Source organism: Sus scrofa, chromosome 5, assembly GCF_000003025.6.
Source record: "Sus scrofa isolate TJ Tabasco breed Duroc chromosome 5, Sscrofa11.1, whole genome shotgun sequence".
Taxonomy (NCBI): Eukaryota; Metazoa; Chordata; class Mammalia; order Artiodactyla; family Suidae; genus Sus; species Sus scrofa.
The window spans coordinates 24,712,979-24,727,948 of record NC_010447.5 but is presented as its reverse complement, the minus strand read 5'-3'; the positions used below and the strand labels follow the sequence as shown (position 1 = coordinate 24,727,948).

Genomic DNA, 14,970 nt, shown 5'->3' with positions numbered 1-14,970 from the left:
TAAAGTCCCATTCATAGAGTAAAAGTATGAGACACAATAAAACCTTGATTAACACGGCATCGCAGTCAGTTCAACCGCCTCACCAAAACATGTCGTATCTCAATTCTATATTTTGAAGGTTTTTTTTTTTTTTTAATATGAGAGAGGCACACTTTTAAACACAAACGCTGGAATTTCATTACAGCACCGTCTTCAAGATGCTACAGCTGAATGTTCCTGTTCCTATAACAAGGCTGTAGTAAAGAGCTAAACTGCTTACAATGGGGGATGTCTAAGTCCCTTTGAAATGGATTTAAGATAAACTTTTACACTGAATTTCAAGTCATAATGAAGTTATGGTATTTTGATGAACCAATTATTACTAAGATTTCTTAAAGATGTAAACAGTTTTCCTTTTCTTTGCGGGGGGGTGGGTGGCACATCTGCGGTATATGGAAGTTCCCAGGCTAGGGGCTAAAGCTGCCAGCCTACACCACAGCCAGAGCAACACAGGATCTGTGACCTCCACCATAACTCATGGCAATGCCAGATCCCCGACCCACTGAGTGAGGCCAGGGATTGAACCCGCATCCTCATGGATACTGGTCAGATTTGTTTCCACTGTACCACAATGGGAACTCCCTAGTTTTTCTTATTAAGATATATTTGGAGCTAAATGTACCTGTTTAAAAAGGCCTAATCAGTTACTCAAAAAAAGTAAAATAATACTGAAATCCCAATTTATTTGAACATAGGCCTAATTCAGTAGTGTTACCCATATCTACTCAATTCCTTAGTACTAACATCAGTCCCAACCCATGCAGTTCATGGAACTGACATTTTTGAAAGGAATATGTATGTGTGCTATGGCCTGAATGCTTGTGTCCCCTCAACCTCATGATCAAACCTTAATGCCCACTGTGCTGGTTTCAGGAGGTGGGGCCTTTGTGGGGTGCTTAGGTCATGAGGGTGTAGCCCTCGTGAATGGGAGTAGTGCTCCTAGACAAACCCCGCAGAGCTGCAGAGTCCCCTCCGCCACGCCAAGACACAACTAAAAGTCCACAACCCAGAAGCAGGCCTTCATCCAGACACACCAGCACCCTGAGTGCTGACTTCCAGCTTCCAGAACCGTAAGAAATAAATTTCTGGGATTTAAAATTTTTTTTTACATTATAGTTGATTTACAGTGTTGTACCATCGTGCTGTACACCACAGTGACCCAGTCATACATATATATATACATTCTTTTTCTCATACTCTCTTCCATCATGGTCTATCCCAAGAGACTGGATGTAATTTCCCGTGCGGTACAGTAGGACCTCACTGCTTATCCAGTCTAAATTTCTGTTGTTTACAAGCTACCTGGCTTATGCCGTTTTGTCATAGCAGCCTGACCAGACTAAGACAACATCGAAGAGGAAGACAAGATGCGATTTTGCCAACATTTCCTTGTCCTTTTAATTCTGGTGTTAGTTTTTTCGAGAAAGACTTCCAGGTGTGATTTCAATATTTAACAACATGACTCTTAGAAATTAGCACATTTTAGAAGGATGGAATCTTAGGTATTTCTTGCTGCTCTTCCTCATAAGTTCCCTTTTCTATAACATGTGGGTGCCAAGAGGGAGGATCCACACGGAACAGAGAGGAAAAAAGTGGATTTTGGAAATAGAGCTTAGTGACCTAGGCCACCTGAGACATCAGATGCTTCATTTCCATCCTAAATTAGTGATGATGATGCCAGGTGCCCATGTTATAAGGTTGTTAAGGTTACAATGACTTTCTGGATTATGTGGGGTGAAACATATAAAGCCTCCACAGTCTTATCTCTGGCACACAGCCAGCACCAAGTATGATCTATGTCTTATCTTTCCCCTTTTCCAATTCCAAAAATCTGAGTGTGTAAATCCTTTGGACACCAAGGGAATACCAAAAAAATTACCTTTTAAAATTAAGATTTTTTTTTGTGGACTATAACTCAATATGTAAATGTAGAGCTGAGGAGACATTGGTAGTATTGCTTTAAGACAAAAGCTAGTAAAATAAGATGTCTCATAAAATGTGAGATAAATAGACTATAGACTAAAAACCTTTGACGGAACATTAGCTCTTAAATGAGAGTCAGAGATCAATTTTTTTTTTTTTTTTTCCTAGGGCCGATCCCCTGGCATATGGAGGCTCCCAGGCTAGGGGTCTAATCAGAGCTGTAGCCACCGGCCTATGCCAGAGCCACAGCAACACGGGATCCGAGCTGCATCTGCAACCTACACCACAGCTCACGGCAACGCCGGATCCTTAACCCACTGAGCAAGGCCAGGGATCAAACCTGCAACCTCATGGTTCCTAGTCAGATTTGTTAACCACTGCGCCACGACTGGGAACTCCAAATATGTATAACAATTTTATCATCAATGCTAAAGTATCCTAATGAACAGTAACAATTAGGTTTCTAAGCATTTAGGTAACATTTTTAAATTGGAGATATAGCTATTGAGGTGTACAGTCCCTTTTTTGGGACTATTGAAAACACATGTCTATAATGGACACACGTAGCTTACTGAGATAGAGTAATAAATCTATGTTATTGATAGAAATAAACTTAAATGATAAAAATCTGCCTGTCTCCTCATTGTAGTGTTTTTTCCATAAATTACAGCACATACTACTAGGAAAAATGAATGATGAAAAAGGAAATAATATTTAGATGAGCTTAAGATCTGACCTGTGTAAACCATCCTGCAGCAGGCCATTACTATGAGGAATTAATGTTCTCCCCAGGGCAGAGTGGCCAGGTGACTCCCAACAGAGATGCTAATATAGTCCACAGGGGACTTAAATTTTCTCACACTCCCGGAGGCTGTTTCTGAATCATTCACCTTTTCCTATCTACTTATTATGTTGTCATATCAATTAGGGATAAGCAAATATTCCTGCAGGATTTGCCACTTTTTGAGTTCAGAAAAAGAAACTGGTATTTAGCTGCGTTGGTTTTCTTGTTCAGGAGGCCATGGCTTTAGGAAAATGCATTCAGGCATTTTCCTGCTACATTGAAGGCAATAAAACTGGGAGCTGTGTGGATCTTAGGGAGAGGTACTATAGAAAAAGGAGGGGGAAAAAGAGAACATTACAAATAACTGAACCTTAAGAGGCAAGGTTAAGCGCTATGGGAAGAAAATGACAGAAACAAGGGCAACAGAGAAAGGATACAGAAAGTTCTGGCCCAATAAGACATCAGTACTTTCAATAAGTATTTGTAGGAGAATTTGGAGTGAAAGTAGACTCAACTTTATAAAAATATGACATAATGCTTTTTAAAGAAAAGTCACATAATAGAACAAACTAGCAAATTCACTTTTTTAAAAAATAATTTCTGGAAGTCCATTCCTATTTATGTCCTAGTTCCAAAAGTTTCTCCAATTAAATAAAGTCAATTTCTTGGTCATATTAGATAGAGAGGGTTGTTTCCTAGTACTGTAGTCTAAAGGCAATTAATTACTTGTTCCATCAATCTTTAGTGCTCTCTTCTATAAATTGGGAATAGTAACATTTACCTCATTGGGCTACCATAAGTTTTTAATGAGATAAGATATAACAAGCTCTTGGCAATATTGGCACTTAGGTGTGTGCTCAATAGGTAGTGTTGTTTTTATTACAATGATTAGCAAAATCATTAATGTATGTCCGGCATGCATATACTTTAAGGAGGTAGAGATAACACGTGAGAAAAAAATATTCTCGGTCCTCAATAGAAAATAGCAAATAAATAAATATTCTAGATCAGTGATTTTCCTCAGGGACTATAGTTCAGTATCACAGATCAATGAGTTAAAAATTTTTTTACATTGCACCAACTGATTCAAATGTCCCATCAAGTTTAAGAATCGCAGTTCTGGATGAATACAAAAAGTATACTCATAGATAAATGAATACTATATGAATTATATACAGTAACACAATCCTTATATTCCAGAACACTTTGTAGTTTTCCATGTGCTTTTTGCTCTTACTTTTGACTTTCATGGCACTTACAATGACCATCTCCTCCTTTCACTTAAGAACCATCCATCTCAGAACAGACTTGTGGTTGCCAAGGGTGGGGAGTGGGATGGATTGGGAATCTGGTGTTAAGAGATGGAAACTATTGCATTTGGAGTGGATAAGCAAGGAGATCCTGCTGTATAGCACTGGGAACTATATTTAGTTACTAGTTGATGGAGCATGATGGAGGATAATGTGAGAAAAAGAATGTATATATGTATGTGTGACTGATCACTTTGCTATACAGTAGAAAACTGACAGAACACTATAAACCAACTATAATGGAAAAAATAAAAATCATTAAAAAGAAATATCCATCTCTTGGCTCCAAAAAGTTTCTACTTCTTTCATTAAATTCTTCTTCTGTTGTTCTATGACAGAGTAAGTCTCCCTCTTCTAGAATCCTAGAGCAGAGGTCAACAAATATTTTTCTCTAAAGTGCCAGGTAGTAAATATTTTAGGATTTGCAGACTTGGTCACAACTACCCAACTCTATCTATAGCAGGCAATCAGCCACAGAAAATACAGAAACAAATGGGTGTGGCTGTATTCCAGAAAAACTTTATTTACGAAAACAGGTAGCAGGCTAAATGTGGCCCAAGGGTTATTTATACTGTCACCCTTTGCTACAGACAATCACTGCTCTCTTTCACTTCGACACTCACTCTTACTCTGGATTGTATCTTTAACTGTACATACATAGAGTGCAGTCTCCTCAGGGGGTCGTGAAAGATACCTTTGCATAATCTTTTTGGGTCTCTGTGCATATTACTTCATGTAGCAAGGCTTAATTATTTACTGATTTAAATGGATTTAAATCAAGATCTAGTTGCCCTAAGCATCCTACGTGCATTGAAATATCTACTGGGATATGGACTCTGGGGTTCTCTAATGGGCACCCTCATCTTGCTGAGTCTTTATTCTACTTGTAAATGAATATAATCTATCTTATTTGGTAATGATGAGGAATAGAAGTTCTATTTTTAAAAGATTCATAAAAAGCATTTGCATGTGCTTAATTATTGAATATGTTGGCATATGTTTGTACCTGAATATGAACGAATATCTCTGAGTCATGATTACAGAATGATTATGTCTTTCTCTCTCTGGTGGCTTTTAAATGTGCTCATGTGCAGGAATACTTCTACGTGGAAAGTAAGTAATTCCAATCTTATAATTCCCCCGGGGAAATGTCCCAATTGATGTTACTAACTTTGAGCCTAAGTGAAAAATTCAGCACTTAAGTATTTTTGCAGCATCAATATCAGTGTTGAGATGCCCTTCTATAAGCGCCAAAAAACAGAGTGGTGACTATATGGGAAAGATCCACATTATTGAAAAGTCAATGAGTTTCTGTTTTATGAATGTACCACTTGGCTCAGTCTGTGAACAGTAATATTGTAATCCATAAATACTTGTGTACAGAAGAGAATTCCTCAAGAGTAAAGAGGTTCTGCCTCAAAATATGCCGAAAATATTAGTAGAGATAAAAGCAAATGATTATGATTACCATTTATAAGTTGCCTGCATTATTTATTTACTCTCCAACCACAATCTCATGATATAAGTTTTACTGTTTCCATTTTCAAAATGAGGAAACTGGGGTTCTGAAGGTGTACATGTTCGGGTTTTGGTTAAAAAGCTAACATGTGGTTAGGTCAAAATTCCATCAAAGTCTATCTATCCACAAAGCTTCTGATTCAACATGTAACACTGTGATGGAGAAAAAAGGGAAAGAAAAAGAGAGAGGGAGTTCCCGTCGTAGCGCAGTGGTTAATGAATCCAACTAGGAACCATCAGGTTGCGGGTTCCATCCCTGGCCTCGCTCAGTGGGTCAAGGATCCGGCATTGCTGTGAGCTGTGGTGTGGGTCGCAGACGCGGCTTGGATCCCACATTGCTGTGGCTCTGGCATAGGCCAGCAGCCACAGCTCCAATTAGACCCCTAGCCTGGGAACCTCCAAATGCCACGAGAGCAGCCCTAGAAAAGGCAAAAAGACAAAAAAAAAAGAGAGAGAGAGAACCACAGAATGAAACAGACACAGAGTGAAGACGACACTGGAGTTCTACAAAACGTTGACTGGAGGACATAAATTGCTTAACCTCGCTTTAAGAATATTTTCCATTATTTGTGTGACTCAAGACTAAAAGGAGCTTACCTGTTTTATTCACAGCCATCTCTAACATCTATCATGGTGTTTGGAGCACAGTGGATGAATAAATAGTTGTTATTGAAGGATTACATTCTCTGGCTTGAAATATGTCAGAGGCTTTATTCAAAATCCCACTTTACTGCAGATCTGACACATACACATCCATGGGAATTCTCCAGACACTATGCTGTTCATGTACCCACTGGGGCCCACAGCCTCAGGTGTCCAGGTGAGTCTGGCCACCTCATACACACCCCTATCATCTTGCTCCCTGAGCTAAAGGATAACATCCTGGTCTTATCCTTTCTTCAGTCCCTAATGGTTCTCCAGTCTCCCTGAGTCCAAAACACAATGAAGTCATTATTTTCTCTAAGCTTTTTCATTTGGTGCCAGATGCTTCCTTCAAATAATAAGGAAGTCTTATCATTCTGCTGACTGATTTAACAGATCAAGACTCATTATACTTGACTAGTCTATTTTTTTTTTAACATTTTTCAAACTTCCTTTAGAATCTCTGAAAATCCACTGCAGAATGTCATATTTTAAAATACCAATATTGAGAAGGTATGTTGTGGTTAATAGATTCAAGTCCAGGTCCCTCCTCTGACAAGATATACACATCTTGGGCAAGATACTTAACCTCTGTGCCCTCATCCCCTCATCTGCAAAATAAAGGTCATAATAATGCTTCCTCATAAGATCTGGAGAATTAAATTAGTTAAAATGTGTAAAATGAATATGTAAAAGGATGCCTGGCACATAGAGTGTTTAATAAAGGCAAGATAGTTTTACTCAAAGGTGATCTCTATAGCTTTACCTAATAGCCACATCTTTGGTTTCTAAAAATCTATACACACATGCACCCAGCACGTTCGGTGATTTACCTCTTACAGAATTAATCTACAAAGGCAAATACCTGTACTGAGGGCCTAATTTCTAATTGTAACCAACATTTTATTATTTTATTTTTTTAATATTTTTGTCTTTTTAGGGCTGTACCTGCAGCATACAGAAGTCCCCAGGCTACAGGTCAAATGGGAGTTGTAGCTGCCGGCCTACACCACAGCCACAGAAACTCAGGATCTGAGCCATGTCTTCGACCTACACCACAGTTCAGGGCAACACTGGATCCTTAACCCACTGAGTGAGACCAGGGATCAAACCCACGTCCTCATGGGTACTAGTCAGGTTCGTTACCTCTGAGCCATGACAGGAGCTCTGTCACCAAATTTTAAAGTGAACTTTCCTTCTTTCCCCCCTTTTGGTCATTTTTTTCTCTTATTCATTCATTACACTGAGGGCAACAGAAAGAAAATGTTCAGCCCTGAGGTAATACTGGGTTCTTCGAAAGGGAGATCCCTCTAGATGCCTTTATTTCTGACCTTCTGATTTCATCTAAAAAGAGATAATATTGATGACCAGTTGGATCATGAACAAGGGTTCAAACATTTATATTCATAAACCACAATTTTCAGCCTTGAACTGTTTTGTACATTTCTGGACTTTCCTGATCTTGAATGCCTCCAGAAACACAGTGGCCATAAACAAGCACTCAACCAGATCATGTAAAAACACAGTTAAAAAGATGGAATATGTTAAAGTCATAGAAAAAAAATTAAAACTTGTGAACTGGCACCACCTATGTATAGGCTATCCTTCAACCCAGAAAAAGGTTTATTTTGTGTGGTCCCAGAAAGCTGAGGTAAGAACCCTAGGTAGAAGCAAGAAGGAAGTCACAATTGGTATTGCTTTAAAAAAAACTGGCTGCCTAAGTGTTTCATATTTAAAATAAAAATAGATGGCGGTATATTGAAAATGCTGAAGAAATAATAAATAAAAGTAGAAACCACTGTCCTCCAAGTCCCAGTGCAACTCCATAATCCACCAAAGTGCTAAAGGGTATGTAAATGTGGATAGGTTATTATTCCCAACACCCAGAAATTTGTAGTATATGGAGACTGAAGACATACAAATTTATATGCAACTATAATACAATGTTAAAACAAATAAGACAGATTACAAATGCCATGTTACTCAAATTTTAGAAAAGCTTCTTCTGCCTATCCAGACACTGCAGAGGAAATTTAAATGTGGTGTTTAAGCTTAGCTTGGAAGGTTAAAGCTAGACATGGAAATAGCAGGAGGCTAGAGTATTTTAAGATGAAAGAACAGCATGACCAAAGGTATGGTGGCAGGAAATAGAATGAAGATAAATTAGGCTCAGGGGACAGTTCGATTTAACTCCAGGATGGTGACAGCAGGAGAGGGGACTGGAATAACTTTTTGGAATGACAGGGATTGAAACATTGGTCCTTAAACCTAGGAAAAGAGAGTCAACAGTGTTATTAACATGCAGGTAAGGGAGGTGTCCTTCAGCCGGAGTATCAAGTGGCATGTACAGAATTTCCTGGGACAGTGAGAGATTAGAAGTGAGGAGATTTGCTAAGAGACTAGGATGAGACTCTAGATAGTGCATCAAACATTCCTGAACTCTGTGGCAGCATCAGAAAAGTGGAAATTGGTAAAAGAAGCTTTTGGATGTAAAATTGCCAGGTCTTAGCAACTGACTGTAAGACTCAAGACTGGGGGAAGGTGGGTCTCTAAAGCTTCTAGAGTACCATGCAAATACCAACAAAAAGCAATGGGGGCAAGAGAAGGAAGACAGAGTTCAGAAGAGACCACAGGGTGTTGGAGGTGTCAGCAGCACAGAGAAGAGGAGCTGTCCAGCAGGTGCTTGGAAAGGTCAGTCTACAGCTATGTGAAAGCCAGGGCTGAAGATAAAGACTTAGGTGTTACTCCTACTGAGGCCCAAGCACAGGCCAACAGAGGAGATTTGCCAATGGCTGGAATATAGTCAAAAGAAGAACTCAAAACAGAAACTGAGGCACAGAGACTTGAGTGAGTAGGAGATGAAAGGAAAACCGAAGAAGGAGCCACCAGTGAGCAGTCAAAGAAGTAAGAGGAGCACAAAGAGCACCCAGAAGCGGAATGGAATTTACAAAGAAGCAAGTGCAGACACTTCCAAAGGCTGTTGACAGTTTGAGGCAAATGAAGATCTGGAGATCCATTATAACCTGATCATGAAATATTAATAATTAATAGACCTTACAGGAAAGAACTCACTCCTTCAAATCAAAGCATTCTCACATGAGATTATTCTTTTTTTGATCCTTGCCAGGAAAAAAAAAAAAAAAGAATTTCTTGTCGGGAGATACTCTGATTTCAAGGATAATTTCCTTAAACATTCTCAGTTTGATCCTATTGGTCAACAGTTTTCAATCACATCTAGTACCATTTTCCAAAAGTATATTCAACGTTAGGGGGCATTTTCAGGAATGGACAGTGACTGAGGGGAAGCCATCAGCATACGGAGGACAGGGGCCATAGACACTAATATCCTGTAATAAAAGAGGCATTCCTACACCATGCAGAGGTACCCTGCCAAAAATGCCAACAGTGTCCCCCTGTTGAAAAAACTGCCACATGATGCTATTTATCACTGAATGCACCTTTTGTATATTTGAGAAAAACTGATAAAACTCCAGATTCTGAACTCTTGGAGAGTCAATTTTTTAAAAAGGCCAATAGCATTAACACAGTTTATCCCTTAGAAAATTTCTGAGCAAATACACACCTTTCAGTTTTAATATTTGTTCCTATCTAACCTAGTTCCAAAAGAAATAGGGTTGTTTTGGTGGGTTTTTTTTTGTTTTTTTTTTTGCTTTTTTTTTTAGGGCTGCACCTGAGGGATATGGAAGTTCCCAGGCTACTGCCAGCCTACACCACAGCCATAGCAATGCCAAATCCTTGACCCACTGAGCAAGACCAGGAATTGAACCTGCATCCTCATGGATACTAGTCAGGTTTATTTTCACTGTGCCCCAATGGGAACTCCAGAAATAGCGCTTTAAGTCAGTTACTTAATAGGGCAGCTTCTTTTAGTTTATAACTTCTTCTTATTAGCTCTAACTTAAATCTGTTTGGGGTATAGATGATTAATAAGAAAACATTTCATTGTGTTATTATTACAGTCAATGTTTAATTTAAATGCTCTTTTTAAAAAAATATTTTTTTAAGGCCAAACCCACGGCATATGGAGGTTCCCAGGCTAGGGGTCGAATCACAGCTGCCAGCATACACCACAGCCACAGCCATGCAGGATCTGAGTGGCATCTGCAAACTACACCACAGCTCATGGCAATACTGGATCCTTAATCCACTGAGCAAGGCCAGGAACTGAACCTGCAACCTCATGGTTACCAGTCAGATTAGTTTCCACTGCACCACGACAGGAACTCCCTAATTTAAATGTTTTTAAAAAACATTTTGTACAGGTTTTTATTTATTTCAACAACTATTTCTCTATGTTCACCATACTAAATATTTCAGTTGAAATTTTCCATTTTAATGCCACATATTACCAAACACTATCACCAGCTTAGACACCTGAACTACATACATGTCAATTTTTGTGGGGCTATCCTAACTGTATGCAACTTTTAACAAAAAATTCCTTTACACCAACATCTTGTAGCTGTCACCAAAGTGCCCTGTAAAATTTTCATGAACTTATTTGGGATTTCAATAAATACTAATTTAAAAAACTACTGGATCTTCAAGTAGGTAGATTAAGACGCTGAGTTCACCATTTAATGGATGAACTGAGAAAATGATGTTTGCGCTGTCCATTTTTTTTGAGTTCTATTACTCACTGAGACAGCGTGAGCTGTTTCCCAACATATTTTCTCCACGTTTTGGTCCAAGTAATTCTGAGAAAGCCTGGGACAAACAAGAATGACTTCTCAGACAATGAGAGTCCATTTCACAGTTTATTATGCAATCCAGTCCTATCATGCCATCTAATAAGAAACTTGGCTTTTCAAAGAGTTCCAGAAAATATGTTAAGAAGAAAAAGCCAGGGATCCTTATAACAACCTAACAGCCTAAAGACAAATATTTAACACCTGACACTAGCTACTAGGTATTGAGTTATTTCTACACATGCACTCGTATAGTATAAGTAATGTGGGGCGGGGCAAAGAATCCGCAAAAGATTCTCAGCTAACCTGTCCCCCCAGGCAGTGTCCATGAGAGATTCCCTGCCAGACTTAGAGCTGTGGGCAGGAAAGGAGGCTTACTCTTCCCTACTTGTTTCTGCCTCTTTCCCTCCATGTCTGGCTCCTTTCCTCCCCCACTCCTTCATTTTACCAATAATCAGTTGTTTAGGACTATCACCTGCCAGACACAGCACCTGCAAGGGAGACCAGAACAAGTCCCTGCCCTCACTCAGCCTCCTGCAGTAGAAGTTGTATTATTAGTGGTTAAAGCCAGACAGCCTGCCCGCGTGCTTGCCTCAGCTCAGTCACTTGCTGGCACACAATTTGAGCAAGTCACTTAACTATGCCTAAATTTCTCTTCTGCAAATGCAGATATTGACAGACCTACCTGTTAGGAATGTGATGGGGATAAAAGGATTTAATAGACAGGAAGTGACAGCACAGTGCCTAGAACCCCTTGAGCATTATAGAGATGTCATAGTTACTATAGTCTTGGACTTCTCAGAGTGAGTGGATTAGTCTGTCCAAAGTGTAGAAAAAACCTGATGCTCAGTCTCTCAAAAAATGGCAATGGATTCATAAGCAAAGGCACTCTTTGAGGAAGGGGTGATCTGCCCCCACAACAAAAGAAAATCCTCCATTATCTGTTTACACAGGGTCATTCTAAATAGGCTGAACCCACAGATTTCTCAAATTTGCCGTTTAGCACATCTTACAAATATTTCTTACAACTGCTACATCCCTTTCAAATTATTTGAAATACATGCTTCCTCCACTGAGAAGGAAACTGACTACAGGCAAAGAGGACAGGAGGAAGATTATCCTGGATTTTTGAGAGCAGAATTCCAACCTCATTCACCTGGGTAATCACAGTGCAGAGTTTGGGATGATTTTCAAGGTTCAAAAATTGCTAGTTTATTTTGTAGCTGGGTTTTCCATACACTTTCTTCCTCACAATAGTACTTCAGGAGAGGTACCATGAGTCCTATTTTATGAATAAACAAAACTGAGGACAGACTCTTAAATAATTATTTAACCTTACAAAAGTGCAGAACTGAGCTTGAAATCTAGGTCCATCTCTAAATTTAATTACGTTTTTTCCATGTGAATGTCTCAAAAACTGGCGAATGAACGTAGGATGAAAAGCAAATGCAGACTTCTTTTACTTTAGATCCATGATCCAAGAACATAACTCTGGCTAAAGGGTATTTTGGTAGGTCTTTCCTCCTTCTTTCCCTTCAAGAGGGCTCAAGGCCAGTTATAAAGAGTAAATGCATGTTTAGAAATGAACTGAGCATTTACAGGAAGATGCAGGCACTAACTGGGGCATTGGGAAACAAGTGTTAAAATTTCAGATCACTTACATTATTAAAACAATCCCTGGGGTGAAAACCAGTACGTAACGGCTAACTATTGATGGGAATTTTGCAAAAACTAGTTTCTGACTTTATGAGTTGTTACACAACACACTGAGTTGCTTAAGGTAATCTTTCCCTTTCACTGAAATCATTCAGTCCCCTGCTGATTTAGACTGCTTTAAATGCAATGCACTCAGAAGCATAAAGTGGAGCTACATTGCCCCACCAGGGCCAAATAAGAGCCAGCTTGTTCAGCCCTCATCTATTCTCTGCAGCCACCACCCAACTCAAATTTTTCAGCCACACTCCCCCAAATACACTTAGTTCTTGTGGTTCCAATGACACTGCACATTCAAGTCAACGTGTCTGCTGAAAGTTTGTGGCCCTCCTGAGTTCCCAGTTTGGATTTAGCCATAAGGCATGGGGTTCCAGGAAAGGGCATCTAGTGCCCACTGTTTGCTTTTGCCCAGACTTTTTCACATCACCCTCATCTCTGCCCAGAGGTTTTATTCCTCTGCTGCCTCCCTTATTAGACCAGAGAAAAGAGAAAGATAAAATATTAGCTTTCCGGAGTTTGCGTCGTGGTGCAGTGGTTGACGAATCTGACTAGGAACCATGAGGTTGCGGGTTCGATCCCTGCCCTTTGCTCAGTGGGTTAAGGATCCGGTGTTGCCCTGAGCTGTGGTGTAGCTTGCAGACGCGGCTCGGATCCCGCGTTGCTGTGGCTCTGGCGTAGGCCGGTGGCTACAGCTCTTATTCGACCCCTAGCCTGGGAATCTCCATATGCCAAGAGAGCGGCCCAAGAAAATGGCAAAAAGCCAAAAAAAAAAAAAAAAAAAAAAATTGGCTTTCCTACTACCACCAGCCTGCCTTCATGCAAACCAGCCCATTCAGTACTGCTCCAGGAAGGAAAGGCACAGGTATTTGTAGAGAAATCACTCGTGTGCGTGTGCGTGTGTGTGTGTGTGTGTGTGCGCGCGCGGATGTTAATTTCCCTGACAAAATCCACAAAATTCCCTCCCTAGCCCCACCAGTAAAGTAGCTTTGGGCATGACTGCCCTTGCGAAAGCAGTCTGCAATCCTTTTCACGGAAGTAAAGGAGAAAATGGGGGGGAGAAAGCAGCTACCAAACAGAATCCGCCGAAAGAGGAGGCAGTTCCCACGTGAACAGTGAGCCTCCCGCGCTACCTGGCCAGGCCTGGCACCCCCAACGTGGCGCAGCGGCCCGGGCAGGAAACCCAGCATGAGCCCAGGAGACACAAGCCCTCCTCTGCCCGGGTCAAGTTCCTTTTCTATCCCCGGGGCGGGCCTCGTCTGCACACACATTTCCACCTGCCTCGCTCCCGCCACGCTACCTGGGGACAGAAATAGAAAAAAATCGACCCCCTTGGTAATTCATCCCCTCCTCTCAGCCTCTCCAAGCCCCGAAAATCTGCTAAAAAAGACGTTCCCTACACACACTCTCACCACCCCCAGATCCCCAACTTCTGCCGCACGAGGCCACCCTGGGGTGCTCGTGGGCCGGAGACTGGATGCTGACGAGAAGAGCACCCGGGAATACGCCAGGCGGGAACCTGCCCGGGAGACCCGTGTGCCAAAGACAGAGAGGGAGGAGCGCTGCGCTGCCTGAGCCTCGGAGCAAAAGCCCCGCAGCTTGGGCACCTCCCGCCCGGAAGCACGCGGGCACACCCCGCACTCCCCGCACTCCCCGCCCGAGTCCCTCGGGCCCCCCTCCCCGACGCGCGCGCGCGCTCCAAGCCCGCGCCCCACCGCGCCCCGGCAACTGCCCCGCTGCTGTCGGCGCGCCGGGGTGACGCGAACTCTCCTCCTGGGGCCGCTTCGGGAATTTTTGTCTATATAAGGGCTCGCGGGCAAGCTCGGCTTTGGTGCGCGTGTCACAAGCTAGCCATTACTTTTACACACGCGCGTGGTTCCCCGGGTAGCTCTGGTAACAGATGCGCGTTCCCCTTCCTCTCTGCCGGCGCCCCCTCCTCTCCTCCTTTCCTCCCGGGGTGTAACTTACTTTACCTGGTCTCCAGCACAGGCTGGGCGCTGCAGAGATCCGTTTCCCGCCAGCCACAGCAGATTCGCCTTGCGGTCACCGGGTGAATGGAATTATTTATTTATTTAGGTCCCTGGACGAGTCCTCCCTCGCCGCAGCCCGAGGAGGTGGAGGAGGAGGCGGGGAGAGGAGGCGGGGGAGGTGCGACTGAGTGCCCTTGTGGGTGCCCGGGGCCATGCGCTGCGCGCTGGGGGGAAGCGGAGATGGGGGCACCGAGGAGGGCGGGGTGAGCACCCGGGGCGTTGCGGGAGCCCCGGGTCCTCGGGTGGGGGCCAGCCGCCGCCGGGCGACTCCAGACGGACTGAGCATGCTCCAAATGACTGTCAAC

The 14,970-nt window shown here is 42.0% G+C and overlaps 1 protein-coding gene across 4 annotated transcripts in view; it reads right to left on the bottom strand.

Moving 5' to 3' along the window:
• The window catches only part of SLC16A7 (solute carrier family 16 member 7), a 158,883-nt gene extending 143,943 nt beyond the window's left edge, over positions 1–14,940 (bottom strand). Inside the window, exon 1 of one of the 4 annotated variants that reach the window (XM_003126337.5) lies at positions 14,609–14,940. The gene's annotated coding sequence lies outside the window, so the exon portion shown is untranslated. Of the gene's footprint in view, positions 1–14,603 lie in introns of all 4 variants that reach the window. The other 3 variants (XM_013997677.2, XM_013997678.2, XM_013997679.2) reach the window with 3 other exon arrangements.